The sequence below is a fragment of the Labrus bergylta genome, chromosome 14 (assembly GCF_963930695.1).
Source record: "Labrus bergylta chromosome 14, fLabBer1.1, whole genome shotgun sequence".
In the NCBI taxonomy this organism is placed as follows: domain Eukaryota; kingdom Metazoa; phylum Chordata; class Actinopteri; order Labriformes; family Labridae; genus Labrus; species Labrus bergylta.
The window spans coordinates 25207248-25231215 of record NC_089208.1 but is presented as its reverse complement, the minus strand read 5'-3'; the positions used below and the strand labels follow the sequence as shown (position 1 = coordinate 25231215).

General features: G+C 42.0%; 1 protein-coding gene across 2 annotated transcripts in view; it reads right to left on the bottom strand.

The window, feature by feature from the left end:
- The window catches only part of nrip1b (nuclear receptor interacting protein 1b), a 47808-nt gene extending 34181 nt beyond the window's left edge, over positions 1–13627 (bottom strand). The window contains exons 1-2 of one of the 2 annotated variants that reach the window (XM_020631178.3): positions 13392–13627; positions 5525–5606 (exon numbers count right to left, since the gene is read on the bottom strand). The gene's annotated coding sequence lies outside the window, so the exon portion shown is untranslated. The remainder of the gene's footprint in view (positions 1–5524; positions 5607–13391) is intronic. The other variant, XM_020631177.3, reaches the window with a different exon arrangement.
- Between the last annotated feature and the right edge of the window lie 10341 nt (positions 13628–23968).

Below are 23968 nucleotides of genomic sequence, written 5' to 3'. Positions count from 1 at the left end.
ATCGCACTTTTGTGTAAAGTGCAGCAAATGTGACCAGAGTCAGAGAGAAAATGGCCGTTGGAGGAAGCGGAGTAAAAGGTGTCAGGTCTCTTTATTCGGAAGGGGGCTGGTGAAGGTTCTTGTTCCAGTTAAAGGGGTGGATCTAGGTCAAGCCCTGCCTCCTCATAAGCACCAAGGTCACTGCTGAATAGAAGTGAAGGTGGCTTAGAGAGAAAGAGGCCCTGGATAAACCACATTCGTCTGAATCCTGTGCCAGCACCGGCCCCAGACGTGTAAACACAGTTACACAAGCACACAGCTCCTCTGTGCAAACCCCCAGGTGTGTGTGTGTACGTGTGAGTGTGTGTGTACATGTGTGGGCAAAAAAAAGATCTGACATGTTATGCAACCTTTCTGAGCTTTACTGTAGCTTCCATTAGCCTTTATAACCCAAACAAGGCTTAACTTAGAATGACATACGAGTTAGCGACACATGTGTTGTGCTGCTGTTTGGACATAATAGGGTTACACAACAGGAGGCACTACGCCATGGATAAGACAATAATTACATAAACTTTCTAATCGATACTTTCACTACATGTAGTTTTATAATACAAATAACAAAGAAAGCCTGGAGACACCAGGGGGGGTTCAGATTAAACTTTATAAGGAGGTGTCGCTAGCTGAGCTGCTGCTAACAGCATTAGCTCAGGTTTGTACAAGGAGCTAATTCATGGGCAGGTGTCCTCCTCTTCACAGCAAACTGAGCTAGTGTTTATATGAAGTAAAACATGCAATAAAGCAGTTTCATTGTTTCTGCGACACTCTTTAGCAGATATTAGACGTCAGGAGAGGCTGCAGGCTGAGCTGCTGCTAACAAGAAGTGTTTCTGTGAGGATTCCTTCAGTGTAAATGGTTCACAAGGTTTCTACCAGGAGGCAGCTTATTCACAGAGGTCCCCTGGAAAAAGTTCCATCTTATAAACACTTTTTCCTCAATGCTTCTTGGCAGGACTGTTAGCTACCTGCTGCTAACGTTAGCTCAGCTTACATGTCTCTTAGCTTCAAGAAATCCAGTAAAATTATATCCAGTAAAATTATATGGTTTAAAATCACCAAAATCTAAGAAGGGACACAGCATGATTTAAAACAGAATGAAAGCGTTCCCTGCAAATGTTTTTTTTTTACGTCTTGCATGTTAGCTAAAACAGCTGCAAGGGGCTGTTACTCTGTGCTAGTCTGTTATATTAATGTATGTTGGGTAAAAATGTCCAAAGTTTATAATCATCAATAACTTTTGAGACACTTTAGTCTCCAGGCGACAGGAGGCTCCTGGCGGGCTAAGTCTGATAATCAACATCCAAACGAAACAGGTTCCTTTATCAGTGTGAGCTGAAGCTGCATCCAGCCAGGTAGAGATTGATAACTGATTATAAATGTCAAATCTTTGCAGGTGATCACCTTTATAGTTGTGTCTAACAAGAACACTCTTCTAATCAAGTAAGGTTATGAAGTGTGGAGACCGCAGGGAGGAAACTGTGCTGTCCTGCCCTTTGAGTTTTATCCCCATTTATTTACAAAACTCAGTTACAAAAGTAAAGTGGAATAGCAATATGCTCTTACTAAGGAGACGTTAAAAACAACACTCAAACTCATCTGCATCACTTCCATCCTTAACATGGGGACAGCTTTATATAATGCCTTTCATCTCCTTCAAGCTCACAATCAGAGAGTTTTATTAAAGCTGAAGAGTACTGCATGATTCAACCTGTTTCCTAATAAAAACTACAGTGAGATGAGAAGGGCAGGATTTGAGAATTAATGACACTTGGGTCCACAGAGAGTAAAACATTTCTGTGAAAAACAAGGCTGGAAATAAGCGACTCCAGACCCTGTGAGCAGCAGCCAGGACAACGTTGATATCAGATATAACACTGAGGCCAAAGTAGCTCAACAAACAATCATTTTTAATGTAATACGATGCTGAACTTACTGTAGAGGTACTGACCACATCATGGGTCATTGTATCACCTGGAGAAATGGTCTAAAGACAGTACAACAAATCTCAAGATTTCTCTCACATGTGAATTAAAGGAATAAATTAAAAACACAGTCACAGTCAGTCACAACACACAATGTGCAGCATGATGTCATAACTGCAACTAGCCAGAAACACCTCAGGGAAAACAGTGCCTCCATCTGATTATTCATTTCTGCACCTTTGGTTTAAAGACACAACATTCTTCAAGTGATTGATTCGTAAAAAATAAAAAGAATGACATTTGACATGAGGATAACATGCTCTGTCGATGGATCCAGATTTACCCAGCCATTAGCTAAGCACATCCATTGGGCACAAATGTTAGCTTACAAGCATTAAAAATACTCTGAAGCAGAGACAGAAGTGTTCTCTGCTGTGAGACAGTGAGCCAGCGAGGTCTTAACAGCCGGGCAGCTGGAGGGAGTAAGTGAAGGCAACTGCAATAACACAAAACCAAAGCAGCCAGCTCACTGTGGGCATGAATCACCGTGGACATGAAACAACCTTTCCCTGACATATGCTGGTATCAGTGATTAAGAAACCAGGGGATGACTAAACCTGCTCGGTTGTCACCACACTCTAACTTATGACCAGTCATTCCTAAAACCCGGAGAGGGACGGGGGATTGTTGGTGACACAACGCTCTCTCTGACCCGACCTTGACCCCTACTGACCTTAAGCGTGATTACCCAATTGAATGACAGCCCCTGCAGCTGCATCGCATGCCCATGGCGAGTGTCTCCACCCCCTCACCCTCCTCGACATACAAGGTCAGGAGAGAGGATTGGGGGGTGAGGTTGGGTGAAGGGTGTCACATGATTGGATCTCCTTCTGGAGAGTTACTTAAAAAGCCCCCAGCAATCAGGTCAAGGTCACCCTCTGGTCTTAATGCCAAATAGAAGAGTCTATGAATATGTGTGTGGAGGAAAGAGGTGGGGCGACAACTGACAAAGCATTACACCATGATATTCTCCCTAAAATATCTATAAATAACCAAGTATTCATCTTTTGTAGAAAGTATGCCGATTGTCAGGGTTATATTGCAAAAATAAAATCATGTATTTATGACTGGTATGATAAAAAACAATATTCAGGCTACAAGATGATGCAAAAATGATTTTCTTGTGAAGTTAGGGGGGTTAGTAGGAAGTCTGTAGACTGAAAGTTGGAGATATCATTCTTTAAGTATTATTTAACTGTAAATTACTGCTATAAAAAAAACTGCATGACTTTTTGTATATGTCACATTTTCCATTATACCTTTCAGTCAAACTTCTAAAAAAAAAAAGAAAGAAAGATAAACAAACTGAAAAATGTATCTGATGAAAAAAAAATCATTGATATAATATCATGACAATAAATTGTGCCTAAAGAATCCTGATCATATCATATTGCTTCAGTTCCATTGTTACATTTTGTAAATAGAGTATAATGATGATGTCATAATGTGACTGAAGTAAAGGTAGTAATATATTGTTACTAAGGTATCATGATAAAATCAGATCTTTATCTTAAGTACTTTTATAACATTGTACCGTGAATACTTCATTTATTACAAATGAATGAGAGCATGAAGAACAGATCAGCGGAGGAGGGGTGAATAACTCTAAATGCTCAGCAGTCCTCAGTCCTTGATAACTTGAAAACAAGCTATGATTCTATTAGCTGTATTTATCGTCCTGCTTAGTGGACACTTTTATTCAAAGTCACTTACACGATTATCACTCTTGCACATCTCTTTCCGTTTCTGCAGCTGGATATTTACTGGAGGAATCCAGGTTAATTGCCTTTGCTCAAGGGCAGAGGGTGAGCGGAGTATGAGCCAGCAATCTTCTGGTCACCAGTCCATTTTCACAAAGTAATAGGTCATACAGCTGCCTCAAGTCATCAGCCCTGCGCTCTCCATCTCCTCTCAAATGGCCTCTCCACCACCGGGCAGCTTCTATAACACAGTTATGAGGAAGCTGTATACTCCTGAACCACAGCAGCCTCTCAGTCTGTTTACCCAGCTCCAGTGAGGACACGCTGAATAACGCCACCTCACTAATGGATGTAAAAGTGGGCTGAAGGTTCACAAAAGGACGGCGTGTTTCAGAAATTCAAGAGACCACTTTGTGTGAAAAAAATAGAGAGAGGGGGGGAGGGGGTTGGGGTTATGCCAAATGTCCTCGGCCCCTTGCTTTGTGGTGTTGGAGGGCTTTCATTTATTAATTTTGAATTTTAAACCATGATCCTAAAGGATGTTTATTTAAAGTGCAATGAGTTTTTGATGTATTCATTGAAAAATGTAGAACAGGGCAAATGAAATCTGTGATGTAAGGGTTGTTGCAAGGCTGGTCTTTATGTAAGAGATGAGAGGATAGCCAAGGGAAATGTTTTTAGATGAACGACATATCAAATATAGCTAATATTAAAGATCCAATAGCTAAAAATGAGAAATTTTGAATGAGATTCAGTGGCATTCCTCCACTACAGGATAATGTGCTGCAGATCCATCTGAACTCACAGAGCTCAGACTCTCCACGGCCACCCGCACAGGTCCCTTGTTGCCCAGCAACAATTCAGCTCATCACTAGAAGCCAAAAAGTTACACAATTACAGTTCAAGCCAAAAGCGGATTTGGGGCGTTCAGTGTGGAGCATCATTCAGCAACTTCTATGAGATATCAGTCTGATTGAATGAGGAAGAAGGGAAACCCCAACTCTGGAATATTAAGAGCTTTCTGCACAGCTAAGAATGGAAAGATATAAGAATGCTAACACTGAAAATAACCAAATATTGACAGGAGATTGGTGTACTATGAACCTAACAGTGTTAAAGCACTGCTGGCACAAAAGAGCAGCTCTCAGGTACAAAGTTTAATGATGCCTGATTTTCCCTGAACTTCCCCCTTTTTGCAAGGGAAATAAATCTCAGGGACACAACCTCGCAGCCTGTGCTGCATATATACCCACCTCCTCTACACCTCCCTCCCCCCCTCCGTCCCCCCGTCATCCTATGCAATATATCCATCATTCATTCATAAATTCTGAAAACTCCTCTTTAGTTAATTGCCTGGGAAAATTTAATTTCAAACGAAAGCTTTTAAAAGAGAAAGATATAATTAAGTTGCAGGGATCTTTCTGCCCCCTCCTTGTACTCAGGAGGGGTGGGGGGCGCGAGGGGACATGTGCTGCGAGCCGTGCAGCTCTGCACTGCACTGCTCCATGTCAGGGAAGTCATACACCCATGTTTAAAGCTGAGCGTTACGTAAAGCCTCCCCCTCTGCACAGGCTTACTGCACCAGACGCTGTGTCCTTGCCTGGGCTGCTCAAGGTTCCCAAAAGGACGGGCTGCTAAGAAGTTGGGAAGGACGGGGCCCTGTGATAGCCTGCAAAGAGAGGGAGGGAGGGAGGCGGGAGAGAGGGAGGGGGAGAGCTGCCGCCTGTGACAGCTTTGGACTTTGAATTCAGCGCCAGACAGGCTCATGCATCAATCCCTCAACTTACAAAGACAAGCCACTAACCTTGACGAGGCCAGGGACTCTTCAGGAATGAGTGGCATTTTCACTTAGCCCCAGCTTCTCCCCTGCACTCCTGCCACATAACCTGGTTAAAATAAGACACAGTTGAATAACAGCCGACCTTAGTCTCTGGACTTTGTGACCTTTTGTTCTAGCCCTTTAACCCTTAGGCCTCTTAGAGCGCGTCGGGGACATATGCAGTAATACATGTGGAGGCTACACTAATAGCATTCAGTACACAAGGTGCAGACGTCTGATGCCTGTCAGAAGCTGTTCTGTTTGAGTGAGGCCTGACGCAGGCTCAAGTGAATCTGTGCTCGCTATGATCATTCAGATCACTGACTATATTATCACAGACTAAATTATGTACATCCTCTAACTGCAGCAGCTAGACATCTGCAACAAAAAGCAGGCACAAATCTGCTGTCTTTATCCTTTGTGGAAATGTTACAATACCATTTTTACCTCTTTCTGATAGCTGAATATGCTAAGCTGACAACACCAAGTACAGATCTGATAACAGTGCCAGACTTCAAAATAAATAGCTGTAAACTACTCACCCTATGTCTGAGATGAAACAATGTTTAAACATGACAATGTGTATTCAGAGAATGAGTATTTAAGAATGACTTTTTATTATCTCTGTCACAGTTAATACGCCACAAACATATCTGACATCTCAACAACAATTCTGTATGGAGAAAATGTGTTGGACACATCACTGTTGATTGCTTCAGAGAGTTGGAGAGATATTGATCTTTAGCATCAAGCTGCTTTATTACAGTTTTAACAGACCATTGAGTCATTTTTCAGTGTATCTTTAAAGGGGTTTTAGTCATCAAATGCCTACAGGGTGACAAATAAACAAGCTGACATTAGCGGCAGCTCGGCTAGCAGCACCCTAAGCCCAAACTAAGTGTGTTGAAAAACTCATAGATTTGTTTTGTAACTGCTTTATTTAGGATTTTTAGCAGTTCAATTACTTGTCAGTGTGTTTAGGGAAGGAGGAGCCAAGAAAAAGAACCAAGACATTATGAGAAGTAAAGCATTAAGCATTACAACCTAACCGCATGTAGCAGCTCAGTTTGCAGCCCCCTTTGGACCTGCTGTGTCGGCTGAAGCATCAAGTCTATTCATGTAAAAAAAAAATAAAAAAAAATGCTTTCCTACACCGCTTCCTAACCCGAAAGTCTCCACTAGCACTTCACTATTGTGAAATCTGTTCTACTTCACTGCTCTAAAACAGTATGCATGTGGCAGCCACAGAACATCCATGGTGGCAGGAGAGCGCTAGTTGCTGTGTATGTGCAGCCAACTGTTTGGGAGCAGTTCGAAATAATGGATTTTTTTGGTGAAACTAGTTGATTTTATTTGGAGCTAATTCATCGCTGTAAAATGAATATCCATCCTTACTTTATTGGCTGTTTGGGAGGCATTTCAGTATTGGTTTTGGTATCAGAACAACTAATCCTTTGTGTTTCTCGACATGAAACGAAGGCTCTCTATCACATGCACACACACACACAGGCTGGGTACTCCTTTTATCTATGAGCGTCTGCCCTCATTCCCCTCACAGCCCGCCCACTCTGTCACGCCTGTGACATTGGCCTGCTTGTGGCAAAGCAGAGACCTTTCCCTCGTCTGACTGCAGCATCCTGGCAGCACGCTCACCACAGTGGTAGAGAAACCTTCCTACTGCACCTCCACAGCCCGGGGGCAGCAGCAGCTCTGCTACAGGAGCCAGAGAGGCAGAGAGAGAGAGAGAGAGAGAGAGAGAGAGAGAGAGAGAGAGAGAGAGAGAGAGAGAGAGAGAGAGAGAGAGAGAGAGAGAGAGAGAGAGAGAGAGAGGGAGTCAGTTCCACTCCGCTCCTCTGCTGTGACCACACCAGCCCGGCCAGGAAAAGAGTCAGCTCCTCTCACATCACCCAGGAGGCTTTGCTGCTCCGCGCTCCATCTCCTCAGTCTTTACTTAACGTATCGGAGGAGAGGGACAGTGCAGGTTTTGGTGTTGAGCCGGTGGCTCTGTTACCACAGTACAAGGTACCCTTAATGCTGTTTCCCTGCTCTGCCTCATTGATCGGCACAGTTAGGCTTCCGCAGCTGTGTTTTTCAAAGCCGGCTGACGCTTCACGTGGGATATAAACGTGTAATTTATTTGACCCGCAGTATCTTTTGTCTTTCGCTCTCCCTCTGCTTTACCGAGCAAATTTCTGCAAAGTCTAAATAATTCACGGTAATTGCAATCAGCAAGCGATCAATCGGAGGAGATAATTGAGGGGCCTGTCATTGCACCAAGGCCAAGGTGAAGTGTGAAGGCAGAGGGGTGGAGAGTTAGAGGTGGGGGATGAGGAGGGAGGAGGGAGGAGTCATTCAACAGATGAGATCCTGCTAGTATAGCTCTCAGGGGTTGCATAGGAGGCGTCCATCTTTTTCTCCCTCGTATTTCGTCATCCCAGCCCGCAATCCAGGAGCAATGACTGTAAAGACGCATTTAGCAGTTCCTGCCTTGTCATCAAAATGAGTCCCATTGACTTTGGTTGCCTTCTGTTCACGACAGAAGCACCAACAGGAGCCGGAGTGATTGTCTCTGAATGAGATAGTGCTGCTATAACTGAGAGGCCTTTCTAAAACCCCTATCCTCTTAGCAGCACACAGTGGGAATACTCTCAAACTACCCACACAATCATCTTATTTCAGGCAGCAAATTTCACTTGAGGAGTTTTTTTCTGCCTTGTTTTCTGATGCAATCTTGTTCTTTGGCTGTTCTTGTTACGGAGAAAATATACTAAAATGCCATATAATCAGTAAACAGCAAGTTTCCACATGCCTCTTTATGTTCCCGCCTAACTCATTTAGGATCAGCCTGCAGCAGACCTCCACTTGTAGTATTAATGTCTGTGTTGTATTCATTTTTGATTCAATTATGTTGGCTTCAGTCGCTGCATCCATCCGTGTATGTTTACACTTTAATCACTCAAGCCTTGACGTTTTAGCCTCGTGTTTGTTACATCCATTTTCAAGACATATTTCGGTGCCAATTCTATACGCAATCTGGCTCATGACTTGTGCATAAGATACCGTAGTGTGTATAATACGTGTGTGTGTGTGTGTGTGTGTGTGTGTGTGTGTGTGTGTGTGTGTGTGTGTGTGTGTGTGTGTGTGTATGTGTGTGTGTGCGTGTGTGTGTGTCTGAAATCCATTGAGAGATAAGAGGTGTGGAGGAGGAGGAGGAGGCGGCAGCAGCAGAAGAGTTATGAAAGGAATCACAAGGAGTGCTAACATCATCTTAAATAGTGCAATACTCAGAATTGATCTTTCTGACCGATTTATATCAGATGGTCAATATTTTCAAGGCCGATATTTTCAAGGCCGATATTTTCAAGGCCGATATCGTCCAACCACAGATATACAGATAACTGCGTATACATTTTCCAATATGTATCTGGATGAAAATTTTGTTAGAGTACATATAATGCAGAAAACAATGCCTTGAGTAATCCAACATCCCTACAGCTGAGCTTTACAAAGCAATATGTTAAAAAAAAAAAAAAAGAAGCCTTCTGGCTACCTCTACAATGTTACGTAATATCATAATCTTATCAAAATCAAAAGATCATTTTGTCAAATATATTATATTGACCAAGATATCTGTTCAGTGAATCTTTCCACTCTCATGTTATTATCGGCATTGTTTTAAAATCACACATCATTCAGGCTCTACTTCATTCACTGTGATTGATGACAACATTGACCCGTCTCATTTCATGTTTTTGTCTCATAATTTGAGATTAATGTTCGAGTCTGACTGTGAAATTTACAGCACGGTTGTAGCGGTGTAAATCTCCGCCCACTAACAGCAGTGGTATGGACCATTATTACGAGTGCAGAGTGTCCGCCGAATAAACAAACAATGAAGAAAACAATAAAGTGGTTTGGCTTAATGCACGCAGCACACAGATATTATGGAGCCCAAACAATTAGAGAAATGAGCTTGTGGCCAAAAGGTCTCTGGTTTGAATCCTCTGTGGGCTGACAAGAGTGCGAGCCAGTAAGTAGATGAGAAACGCACTTCTACTCCTCTACATCTACTGTCAAAGTGCCCTTGAACAATGTTCGGTGGCCAACAACACAAGTGCTGGGCAGCTCCCAGGTCTATAATAAATCAAAAACTCTGCAGTAAATGCATGACACTTGTTCTGCTAGATTGCACATTAGTTTGTGTTTTTCGCAGACCATCTCAGCCATCAAAAAGCAGGGATGACGCCCTCAGCTTTGCCTGTCCTGTGGGCCATGTTTTTGTGACTGACAGATTTACAAACAGAAGGCTTGGAGTTGGCACAGTGGTGGTAGTTAGAGAGGCTGTTAGTGCAGATAAGTGCCCGGGCAGGTCCTCCTATATCTGTGGCACCACCCTGTATAAAAATACACTGTTACATCAAATTATCTAAAGGAGAAAGGAAAGTCACTGAGAAGTAGAGACGCAATGGATGATCAATGAATCATTCATTCAATAGACTAAATAGCCGACTACTTTTAGAATTAATTCAAAGTTTGTTTAGTTTAATGAGACAGGAAGTAACAACAAAGTCGAGCTGTTGTCATTTATCAGATAATCAAAAGAAGACTAATCGCTTACTATTTTCACAAACGACTTCATGTTTCAGTTATTTTTTTTGAGCAAACATGACAACCATTTACTGATTCAGCTTCCTCCATGGGACCACTTGCTTCTTTTCCTTTCAGCAGTACTTTTTGAAAATGTACAGACAGTCACTTAGCGGTAGGGGGGGAAATTAATCATATGTCAATCATGATTTTGGCTTCCAACAATCATGAAAACAAGATAATTGAGATTAATCATTTTTTCTGCTGTATGGATACCAGTGCCTGACCGATATGGGATTTTTTGGGGGCCGATACTGATATTAATATTAGGAAGAGAAAAAATCTGATATGGATAAATCAGCTGATATCTGTCTTCGATCCATGTTGGATCTTCAGAGACAGATATAGATAAACAAATGTATTGCATTTATCTATCAAATGTAGTTATCAAACACTTGTGGAAAGGATATATAATGAAGGCAAGATGGCCACTCAACTGGTAAGTATCTGTGTGTGTACGTGCATCATCGCTTGTCACTTTGGACAGTGATAATGCTTGTTGTAATTCTTAAAGCGCCCTCTGCTGGTGAAAGAGAACTGCTAGTGTAATCCAATGAAACTCAAATGAAATGCTATTCGACTGGTGAATACATTTAAATAATCTGCACATATTTGCGATAAAATTAGCCGATACTGATCAGACTCCCGACGCACTAATATCGGCTGTCTGATGAATCGGTCGGGCTCTCATGGATTCATGGCTGTGCCCGGTCCGTCCATAGGCTTTGTCTTATGTGTGGTGTGTGCGTTTCAAAGTATTTGTTGTTATATTTTGGCCACAAGGGAGCATCACCACTACCTCACAAACATAATTAAGTTGTTTTTATTTATTTTTATAAAGTTAATGTTTTTCGCGTATATATTTTCATTTATGACTTGTTTCATAATGTTAAAATGTTGGCTGAATTTCAGTTTGATAAATGCATGAGCTGCAGGTGTAAAATTAATGTATAATCACACTTAATAATTGTGATCTCAATATCAATCAAATAAATCATGATCATGATTTTTGCCATAATCGAGCAGCCCCTAAGCATTAAAAAAAAATCCTACCTAAAACACAAAGATGTGTACACTACACCTGCATGGGCACAGTCACCGCCACACGTCAAAACATGGCACCTTGATGCAGCAGCACACATTTGTTTTGATGGTAGATAAGACTCGCTGTCGTGAGAAGGAGCCAGTGGATCAGAGGGCAGAGTGCAGAGTCCAGTCTTGTGACTGTTCAGCAGCCTTGACATCATTTGCATTTGGCCATTTGAATGTCCTCTGGTTCTGTTGCAGGCTACTGCGCATCACTCAACGGCAGCTCCCCGGACAATAGCATGTGTCCCAGTCAAATCAAGCCGCGTCCAACACAAGAGGATCTCTGAGTTACAGCTAGCGCTCTGCTGCTGCACAGACCACTCAAACAGAAGTGCCTCTGCCACTTTCAAAGTTGGGCTATAAATGTGCAGGTTTTAGTTATCTCTGGCAAAAGAGGACAAGCTGAACTACCTTGAACATCTTGTGTAAGTTCAGGTCAAATAATTAAGCAGCTTAAACGCTCAACAAAAGAAAGGCTAAAAGGCAGACCCCTAGACACAGACAGTATTTAGCAGGCTTTAGAAAAGTTTGACTTTTCTCCACATTACTTTTTAGTCTAAGTAACAGAGATTCTGTGTCAGGTAGCACATTAACGCAACACACGTTTCTTTGTCTAATCCTTCTATTATGAAAGCCAAACAGGCTGCAGCCGGGCAGCTTTGTAAACTGCCCTTTTAGAACCTGCACTGAAGATGTACTCTGCCCTCTCTCCTGTAACTCACAGCAAACCCTCGGCCCCCTGACCTTTTGCCTCCTCGCCGGAACAAAGTCTAGTGAAGCAATAGGACATTTCAGGAGAAGGAACACCTACGCAAAAAAAAAAAAAAAAAAGGCCGCTCAAAAAGCCTCGCTGGCAGTCGCTGAAAAACATCCCAAGTCTTTGAACTCTATCAAAACATATCGGACATGATGACACAGTGACGTGACAGGCTGCAACTGACCAACCTCAACCCTACTGCAGACTGAACTACAAGCTGCCCAAAAAAACCTTCAAGTGGTCCCAGATACGGAGATTTGTTGTTAGCATGTGCTTTAGGTAAAACTGCAAAATAACATTTAACAAGTATCATTTACATGGCTTAGTCCTATAGTGCGTTAAAGCCCTGATGTAACATTGTAGAAAGAGACATGGAGACAATGCTTTGCAACATTTGGATCTTCTATCTGCTATGCTGTAATAACTGTACATGCACATGGGGTTAGCGCCACTGCTACTGTTTCCCTGACAGGTTAAAAATAACACTGAAAATGTGCAAATGTGGAACTCTATCAGACATTATTACAATGTAACAGCAAGACATAGGACAAGAAAAGCTCACATGTAGTATGAGATGAGGTAGATTTCTCATCAAGTAGCCTCGATGACTCAAGCTCAACATATAACTACATGCTTTTAGGTCATTTTCAAGGCCTTTAGGTTACATTCAAAAGCCCTAAAGGTCTTATAAAGGAGCTAGACTTATCCAACAGGAACACACAGAATAGTGTAACAGACAAGTGTTTCCAATTGGTGGTGCTAAAACGGCTTAAAAATAGCAGGCTGTCTACTGTTTTGACCCGATGAGATGAACTAGATTAACAGTGCTTACGTTACATTACAAAACAGGGACATGGACAGCTCTACACAGTGAAGTGTTATTAAAATTGCCCATAAGGTGTCATTATTCATTCGGTTTCCATAAGCTGGGTATATGTGACAGTAGCTTAAATGACACTCCGGTTACATTGGGTTTGGCTGCGCTCGGTTCATACTAAGATAAATGATAGGAATAATTGCACATGATTTTGACACATGAATACCTCAATTCAAGGCCCAATTTAGGAGTCATTACAAGGCTGTTATCAGTGGTCGTTTTGTTGGCTGTAACAGAAGCGGATAGCCCCGCACACAGACAGGTCTATTCAGTTCTTTATGCAGCGTTTCAGCGCTGTATCCATATGCGCCTCTGCTCGCCTTATGAAACACAAGCCCTTCCTATCCGCGGAATAACACGCTGCTATCATGCACTATAATCCTCGACACCGCGTCCTGTCTGTGTCATTTCCACCCCCTGTGCTAATAATAATTCCCCTGATATGACAGTGCATTTCTCTACAGCACATCGAGCCCCCTTACCTGCGTTGTCCACCCCACAGTCAGCCGGAGAGGCGCATCGTTATTATTCGACAGGAGGAGGCAAATCCACTGAAAACGGTCGCATCTGTCTTCTTGACACTCTCGGCAGGGCGCACAAATGGCGAGGCGGGCTTTAAAAAAAAAAAAAAGCACAATTTTAGTCCGAAAAAATGCCTCGTTTTCTGGGGAGGGGGGGGGGGGAGGTTGTTGCGACTGGAAGCGAGAAGAGGTGTGTGGCGTGCAGTCTGAGGGAATTGTTTATTCTCAGAGTCCCCTCGCTGTGGTGAAGTGAGCGGAGACCGCCACACTCCTCCTACTCCGCCCGCCCGCTGCTGACACCACCCTTAAAGGAACAAGCCTCCACTCTGCTGCTGCTGCTGCTGCTGCTCTACAAAATAAATAAATAATACTAATAAATAAATAAATATATAGACGGCCTATATGTTAATAGGATTGATCTCAGAATTAAAGTTTTAAACAGATGCTTATTATAAACAACAAGAAGAGACGACAACATTAATAATTAATAATGATGATAATAATAATAACAACAACAGCAATAATATTAATCATAATTTATTCATTATAGTGTTTCATTTTACCTTTAGTTTCATATTGTGTATTAGCGGTAGCTGTGTAAAATATTAACAGGCCTGTTTGAATTAAATTTCCTTGTCATGAATTTATTAGTAACTGTAGTTGCTTTTGCAAGTTGCAAGTTACACTTTTAATTTTGCAATATCTGCCTATCTGCCATGCAATGAGTTAAACATATACACTGCTCCTTTAATTTGTGTAAATATTTGTTCAGTGAATGTGGATACCTGAGTTTCATTCACTAAAGGAATCATTTTTATTAGTTATGTGTGCATTGTATATGACACTTAGGCTATATGCAGCAGGTGACACTCTATCAACTGGGACAGTAGTTTAAGATTTCCTTGTGGTGAAAAAAAGCATCAGGCAGTTTATTTGATATGTCAGTTTGAGCTGTAACAGAGGCCTCAATTTAAACACTTCTACTAAACATAACAATCTCCAAAAAGGGCTGTAATAATAAAATATATGCAGCGATCAGAGACAGAAGGGCGCCATAGTCCAGAGTACTTTTCATGGGGATTTAAAGTCAGCCTGTGAAAATCATGTAGACATGCAGTTCCTCAAGTGTCCACTTGAGGCTGGCTCCGAAAGAGAGTTAATCCCCGTTGGGCCCCATATCAAAACCTCAAACCATACAGCAGAGGCCAAAGATATTTCAAACAACAAAGACAGTTCAAATCACAGACATCTTTTTATTGATATACTTTTACAAAAAATGTTTTACAGTGTATTTACTTTAAAAGGTTAAAAATGACACCATAACATATTTTAGATAGCCTACTATAAGGTTAGAAGTAGATATGATTCTTAGGGACAGTAAAGGGTTCATAAATCCTTTGTGTGTATGCACACTAACACCATGCCACCCATGCCTGCATCAGTCGGGGCACCAGTCAAAAAAATCTGTATTAACCCCTGCTTGTGAAACTAAAGAGTGCACATACATCTTTGGCTAATCAGAGTGATACCTCTCACCGACCACCGATTCAACATGTCGAACGGCCAAAAAAAGGCAGACGGGTTGCGACGGAGCCGGACACTCCGCAAAAATAGGGCGAAGACCGCTCACCGACACTCCAGCTAGGACCAACGGCCGACTATCTCCTTGGTGTGTCAGGGCCTGTAGGGTTAAAGTCTGTTCTCCTTTACTGTGTTAACAAAAATACAATAGGTGGAAAATTTAACTCCGACCATTTATTGAAACCTGGTTTGTATCTTTGTTCATAATCTTCATGTGCTCTGTTTTGTTTTAACAGTGGAATACTAATAGGCCTGTCTGTGATCAAAACCCTGAAAGAGGCTGCACAATAATTCATGCACTCATCTCTTTATCGCATAAGCAGGTTTAAAAAGGCCTTACAGTTAAATGAAGTATTAAGTAAGAAGCGCCCCAACCAACCTTTTAGTCAGCATCTCCAGACTAATCATTAGGCATCTCCTTGGAAGAGGCCCAAACTGTAAGAGTTTAAAGAATATATCTGCCACAGTCCCGGAGATTTACTACCTGCCTCAGCACACAGCGACCAAGTGGAGAAAATGAACAACCGAATGCCGTCGAGGTGCCCTTGAACAAGGCAGCGAGACGGCTCCTGGGTGTGAACGTGTGTCACTAAAGTGTGAAGAAGGGCGTCATTCACACACAGCAGATGTGCCATTAATGAAAACTTTACCTAAAAACATCCCATAATCTTATACAGTCATTACTATGAGGAAATACTCTTTGAATATCTTGAACTAAGGTTTGGAGTACTAGTAGCATTTGATCGAACATCTACAAAAAACTAAGTATTCAAAAACTTGCAACAACAACTTGTTAGCTTAGCAGATCAGACTCAGACTCTATTCGTTTTCACACATGCACCCCTGAAAATTCCTTCAGGTAGGCAACAACTGAGATCTTACTGACTGGCTTGTTCACACATGCACCTCACAGCGGGAGGAGGCTATCCCTGTGGGACGCCACAGGAGGGGGGATCTAAGAAGGCAGGACTTGAAGTTAAAAGAACTGCACTAAAATGGCAGAAGAAGCAACAGAGTCCAATGATATGAGGACAATGTTTGCCTTTATATCAGTTTTTGCCTTTTTATCCCAGTATCAACAAAATAGTGGAGAAGAAGAACATGCTGGAGAACAGAAAACAGAATGAAGCAGTTTCATTACATGCATGGAGATCGCATTGGTCACATGCATACAGTCTATGGTTGTGTGTCGGTCGCAGGATAAATGTCACTACCCACTTCCACTAGTGTGCAGTTCATTTAACTGAAATATTTTCTTCTGCGTTCGCACATTGGCTCATCTTGAATATTTAGGGGGCATGTAGAAAAATTCTGGGTAAAGTTTGAGTGAGAAATGTGGCTGTTTGCAAAACTTTTGCAGTTTTTCTGGAGTTTTGTGCAAGTGTGAAAGCACTATTTGAGCTTCCTGACTCCAAACAACAAACATAAATGTGACAATCATTGTAGTGCAGAGTCAAGGTGGTCTGAGTCGACATCAGAGGAAGTTGCAGAAGCCCTGATATTCATTTTAATAGGTCACTGAACTGAGTTATAAAATACTTTGCTATTTCATGGAAATTGTGTTTGTTGCTCGGCAGCATATTGTCAACACCCCCTCTCACCTGATGGGGAGTTTCACACATTGATTGCTTTAACACTTCATTGTTTAACACAAGTCCTGACGTTTTCGGGCTGAGTTGCATGTGTAAACGCAAACAGCCAAATTGAACTCAGACTTTATCCGGAGTTTCTCCTTCCAACCCCCTAGTATTTTTTTAGGATATTATCAGGATAATTCACCTCGAATGAGTGGGACATGGTGGTGATCTTTATTCCCTGGGTGCACAACCACAGACAGTATGCACGTGACCTGTAGATCTCCGTGCACATAATTTCTGCTGCAGTGATATTTTGATTCTGTTGAACTACACATGTCATTATGGACGCAGATAATGTCATTATAGTATAGTATAGTATAGCCGACTCTGTTGCTTTGTCAGTCACGTCTGCGTTATTCTTTTTACGTCCTGTCTTGGCCCAGGAGACCCCTGCCCCCCCTCCCATCCAACTGTTATAGTCTCCAGCTGTGAGGTGCATGTGTGAACAACCAGATCAGGAGGTTTTCAGGGGCAGTCCTCTTGAAATTCTCTAGAACTTTTCAGGAAAAAACTGTTATCGACTCACCCTGACTTCATGTGCAAATTTTGTTTGGGTGCCGGCAGAAAAAAGTTTGTAAAAGTTGGGGTGAAACATTGGGGTGGTCATTTGTGTTCCCATATGCAGCTCACAATGAAAAGTTCAGGATTTATATTTAAGAGTTTTGTGCATGTGTGAAAACAACATGTCTCATTTAGTTTGACACTAATTTCATATACTTCTGCTTCCTATTATAGACATAACAAACTGAATTACATAACAGTGTTGTTGGTTTGGCTGGCCTAAAAAAATGAGAGACATTAGCAGTTTAACTCTGAACCTGTGGTTGTGATTACATAAAAAACTTTTCTCTCTCTCTGTGATCTGAAATCTCATTCTTATCCGTGCTATCAGCTCCAGTGGCCGGCAGGCTGTCTCTTTGACATGGCCTTGAACAAAATGTCTCTAAGGACCAGAGGAACATCAGTGTTCTCATGAATAACAACACAAAAACATAACCTACTTCCACTCATCCCTGTCTCTGTTTCTCTTTTCAGACCCAGGATGGAGGGTGAGGCTGGTGCTCCTCCTCCCTCCGCTCTGCGATCACGTCACGCTGGGTTATTGGCCACTTGTGTTATTGGCCACTTGTGTTCAGCCAATCGGATATCGTGCCTTCTAACCTGGAGTGCCCCCATCGTGGTGTTTAAACAGTAATTCAGTTCATTGCCAGCAGTATAAACAGAGGTGGCACTCAACATGTCAGTCGGCTAAATTGGATAGTTTTCTTTTACAAGGCTGTTGTTCACAATAGGTGTTACCTGCAATTTGCATTTTGACTACAGCAGCAGTTAAAAGTCTGATCAAAGTCCTAGCCAAAGTGCTATTCATAAAAAGTTGATGTTGCTGCGTTTACTGTTGTCATCCGATTATTGCACCACGAGGGCCTCTCAGGACAGTGTTGTTTTTTTTTTTTCTGCTGTTAACATCAGCCTGAAGTTATGGAGGAGCAGATCGGCAAAGCATCTCACCTTGTGACCTCTGAACTGGAGTGACCTTTCCTCTTTGAGCTCTGACCCCGAGTGCCACATAAATGGAGATACAATATCCCCACCCCCGACCCCCCCCATCCCCCCCCAAACCAAAACAGACTGAACTCTGGCCCCGAAGCTTTTCACAGAAATGTGGTTCAGGAAACTGTGTCCTTTGACCCGGAGCAAAAGGACAGATTGTGACTGACAGAAAGAGTCTGAGGCCCTTTTATTGTTTAAAACATTTTGTCATCACTTTATTTATGAATGAGGAGGAAAAGAAGGTTGCTTACAGATGTTAACGAGGCAGCGGTTGTGGTGGTGGTGCAGCTGTGTCAGCTGGCTGGGGACAAAAACAGGCGAGAAATGTGAAAAAGTGTGTTATAAAAGTGAAGGTTAACAAGCATTTAAACGTCATTAGGAAAGAGACTTTGATGTTTTACTACAGCCACTTTTTACAGTGGTGTTAACACAGTGTGGTATGAAGTGTGTTAAACAGAGAGGGAGTGTGTAACTGAATGTTATCAAAATAACCAGCAGCTGAAGGCAAAAAGACAAGTGTACGTTTTAAGAGTTTGGTTCTTTAAGAGCAGACGAAGAGAAACAAATAAAAGCATCAGGATTGGTTTTGTTGAGCACTGGTTCATTCAAAAACATGACTTCTGTTTTACTCTCGGTGTGTAATCTACATTAGAGATACATGCATATTAAAAATAAGACATTGAGCTCTACAAGTAGCCGTACACTGTTACAGTGAGTGTCGGCACACAGATAGAAATATATACTGATGGTACAAACTATAATAATTGTTAGTATAAATTCTGTTTGTCATATGTGAAATATTGTATTCATAAAATAAACAACAACAATATTGGTTCAACACAGAAATATATTAATGTTGTCAATATTTGATACTCCCTGAAACCGCGTGTTTAAGTCGATGCGATCTCCACGGCTTTAATGATCAAATATAATTGAAAAGTATCACAATTTTTTTTTTTTACTTCAGATCTTCTGACATATTTTTAACCCAAAAGCTGCTGCGAACAAAAGAAAGCACACTGTCTAAATTGTACAAATATGTTGGCAAATTTTGGTACTGAAACAAATACTTTAAATAATTTGTCATGTCATCAGAAGTTCACTGAGAGGTTACTGGGACAGATTATTCAAAGTTTTGGATCAAATGTAAAGATTAGATTTTTTCCTTCCATCCAGTGATTCCATTATTTAACCCGCCCCCTCCCTCCCTCTTTAAGCTTGTGTTTCTTTGAAGTTAAACTTTACTACACGGAATATAGCATTGACAACAATCCTTCCATTGATGGTAAACATAATGAATGTGTGGGTAAAGGTCAGCTGCAGTGGCGTCCTCTTGGAGAAGCCATGCAAACAGAGGAGCGTTCAGATTCAGACGCCCGATTGTCTAAGAGGGACGGATCCCGAGTGTCAGCAGACATTAACCCTCCACCCTCGACCTCTACTCCCCAATTTCAGCTGCGGTGTCTCCCAAGGTTTGAAATGCAGGAGGGCCCTCTTGGGGAGGAGGCAGGTGTGAGGTGCAGTGGGAGGGCCCGCTGGAAGTCACACCATACTGTAACCTTTGAACTGTAATGAGTCAGCGATGGTTGTGACATTCCTCACGTATACAGCTGCAGGGAAGCCTCTGATACAGACATGTGACACAGCAAAACCTAGCTGTGACCTCCATGGGGGGAAGTGCAAAAAAAAAATGCAGTTCCCTGACTGTCCACTTGAGGTTGGCTCAAAAAGCGAGTCAGACCCATAGACTGTATAAAACATGGATGTTATCTCAGTGACGTCACTCATTGGATTCTAAAGAGGCTTGTGCAGCCAGCCTCGAGTGGACACTTGAGGAACTGCAGTTCTTTGCACTTAAACACTATAGCTTTATTTTCAACACTGGTGGGTGCCGCTTGGTCAATCCCCATAGAAACCACAATGCTGAAATTAACATGTTTACACAAAATGGTACTTGTGTTTGAATTAATTTAAGGTTATGAATGTTTTAGGGGAGTGTCTATTTTTAGAGGTGTCATCTCTTCTTATTTGGTGTCTGAACTTAAACTCTTGGCCATGTTACTGTTTTTGTTGCCTTGCAGAGAATTTGTCGTGCAAATATTGGACACAAGCTATGCTGTGTGACTTCTTGTGCTAACTGATTATCATAGATGTGTACAATATGTTCGGGAGTGCATGTTCATAAAAAACATGTTTGTCATACATTTAATTGAATATGCAGGATGTGTATTAGAGTCAGGATTGTTGTCAGGATTTTTTTCACAGAGCTCACGGCGGGCTGTAGTGATGAGAAAACCAGTTCTTAAAAAGTTACACAGTTCCTTGTGTCCACCAGTGGCTCGCTCAGCTAGCAGCTTACAGTACCTGCTGCGTTCCCACATCGGCTCAACCTGACTTTATGCATAAATTATACTAATAGTAAATGCTGGAAAAAATCTTGATGAAGACAGGGTGAAAAATCAAGCAGCTGTAGCTCACCACAAACATATCAAGACATTTGAAGGAGTTTTTTTCACATGTGTGAAGTGTGAAAAGGCTAATCGAGCAAACTCAAGGAGACAGATGAAGCATGTTTGATTTCTAAACCGTTTTGCTTTGAGACCATCTCAAGGCTTCACATTTAATTTGACAAACAAAATAAAGTACATCATTCAAAGTAATTCTTACAAGGTCAGAGCTTGAACCTGAATAACACTGAACACTGCCATAAAAGAGCCATCTTTTTTACAGACCAAACACTGTCCTTGTGATGAGTGGATTATTCATTAACGTGTGAAACTGTCTTTATTGGTGAGACAAAGTGTGGACTATACGGAGAAGAAAATGCCTGACCTCTGTTCAAAACAAACAGACAAGAGTGATTATGACTGGATTACGGCAGACATGCTAAACAGTCATCTCTGCCGTCTCAGTAAATATTCCACTTTTGTCCTTGAAGTGTGTCAGGGGGATGAAACTGTGTCTGATAGACGAGTTAGATAATTCCTGTACAACGCTGAGAGAGGAGATACATGAAAGTCACAGCTGCCACAGTGAGAAAAAGGTGTGCCAAAGCGATGATTCAATATGATGACCCCCATCTCTCCTTTTTCACATTATTTTTTCATCAGACGCACAATCAGTACATTCTGGGGGCTATTTAAGAGACGCTGCCAGGAAGAGAGCTCCAGGACGGCAACATTATATTTGACTGAGGTCACCATGGGACACGGAGAAATGTCTTGTGGGGTATTGCGATCAGACAGTTGATACTACTCTCACCGTCCAGGTATGTCAGTGTTATTTAGCGCAGCAGCTCCGGGTAGAGTTTCTTTCTTTCTAGGGAGCCAATGATAGGACTGAAAAGATCCACAGTCAGAGCAGCGCCCTGTTCAGGGATATCATGATGTTAGGCTCACAATAGAGATGGTGTCTGCTTTCCTATTCAACAGTTTCTTTAGTCGGCGACCTGCGCGAAGAAGAATAGGCTTTATAAACACCTATGGTTGAAAAAAAAACAAAAACAGAAATCTCCAAGACCATCCTGCCAGGAGCTGTTTTGTTCGGGTGAAACTGCAGAGAAGATATTCAATATTCGACATGACCTTAACGCGCTTTAAACAAAACGAAGAAACCACTGAGGGCCGATTGGGAAATAGTTCTGGATGTAAACAATATCCTGTGTATTTTTCTATTTGGTCAAGGCGATACATTTATTCGCATTTCCTTCATATTATCACCAGCACTGTTTTAGTCCATACACACAGGATTTAAAGGTCACATATTATTCTCATTTCAACTAGTGTAAATAAGATCAAGAGGTCCCCAAAACATGTCGATGATTTATTTTGTGCCAAAAACCCGCTCTGAGTATTTGATCATGTCTATAAACCCCTCTATTTCAGCCCAGATCAGAACAGGCTGTTTCTGTGTCTGTACCTTTAAATGTAAATGAGCTGTGACTGACCACACCCCCTCTCTGGAAGGGCTTGGGTTCACTCAAGCTTTCTCGCTCCATGCCCTTTTGTTTATGGTGAGAAGGCAGACTCAGAGGGCAGAACAAACATCTAGCTGTGGGAGTGTCACCCACCTGGGGGAGGGGCTACTGCCCCTTGTGATGTCATGAAGGGAAAATTTCCAAACGGCCTGTATGAGCACACATTTTCTGAAAAGTGAACCAGTAGCGTATTGGAAAGGACTGCAAACATTTTAATACTTATGCTAATTCTGGTACACGACTACACCACATGGTAACATTGATTTAATAGTATATGATCCCTTTTAAAAACATGAATATGCAGATCCAAGAACTTTCTAACATTCCTGTATTTTATTTTTTATTATAGTTTAGAACATTTTTGTTAACGTAGCTTATTGGGCTATTACCTGTTCTCTGTTCTCTTTGTATGTTTTTTGTTGTATTTGTTTTTGCGGCGTTGCCCCTCAAGTTTAAATTTAGTTGGATTGATTGATTTCATCATGTTTTCACTGAGTTTTTTTTCCCCACACAAAGCAAATGTTGTGCTTGTGAATCACTGTGAGTCTGCTGACAGCGGAGGGAATGTTTACGTCTCCCTCCGCCTGTCCTCATATCTAATGCTTAACCCGCACTCACTCGCTCTGAAAGAGAAAAATCAAGAGGAATTTTGGAGTTGTTTTTGGATAACTGTCAAAGGCTGGGAAAACAGGTCACTGCGTAAGCGTGACTGTGTTTCTGTGTGTGTGTGTGTGAGAGAGAGGCACTGTTCATGCGTGTGAATAGGAGCTCAGGCAGGACTAGGTCGACTCCTGTGTGGGTGAGCTGCCTCATGTCCCCTCTGTACATGCTCTGGCCCTGCATCTTGTTGACCTAGTTGGTGCTCTTTGACTAATCCCTGACTGTTCTGCGGGTGGTCTGGGAGGAGCACTCCTCCGGTTTCCTCTGCATTTGAATATCAGATGGCAGAGGCGGGGCCTGCTCGCCTAGAAAAAAAAACACATCTCTGAACTGCCAAGGGATTTGACTGTAACGCCTGCCAACACAACACGCAATGTTTTTTTAGTGCTCACTGCACCTCCTCTCTCTCTCTCTCTCTCTTTTATGCTATCATTGGTCTACTTCTTTCATCCACTTGTCTGACATTAAAGGCAGCCATATTTTTTTCGCATATTGACCCAGCAGCGACACTGATACTTTCACTCTGTTCGTGTGTCATGGCATTTGTGTGTCTTTGTGTGTGTCTTTGTATGTGTGTGTGTGTGTGTGTGTGTGTGTGTGTGTGTGTGTGTGTGTGTGTGTGTGTGTGTGTGTGTGTGTGTGTGTTTTCTGAGTGATTAGAGCCCCAGTGGTAGTTTGGCTATCAGTGCTGCTCCCTCAGATTTCACATGTAACATGATTTTTCTCTCTGACACACAGCTGACATGCTGTCTGCTTGTATGACGTTTTATTCCTTCTGTTTGGGTGATCCTGTTTCTCTTACACCATGTGGTTTCTGGCTCTTCTGTGACTCTCATTCACTGTGTATTTACAAACATTACCTGTAGAGGAGGTAGGCCTGATCACAGTTATTATAGCAACATCACAGTATCAATACGTGTACTTCAGTAAAGTTTTCAGTTTGTAACACTGAACATTGAGACACCTACCAGGCTTCATGTACTTGGCCATGCTTCTCTGAAAACAATGCAGCACCCAGTATGTCCTCCTTCTAACTTTAGATTCTGGTCCTGAATGCTCTGGATTTGTTTGGACCAGTGAAGTTACACGGTTTTAAGACACCCCCACATGGCCATTTTGGACGCCCCTCGGTT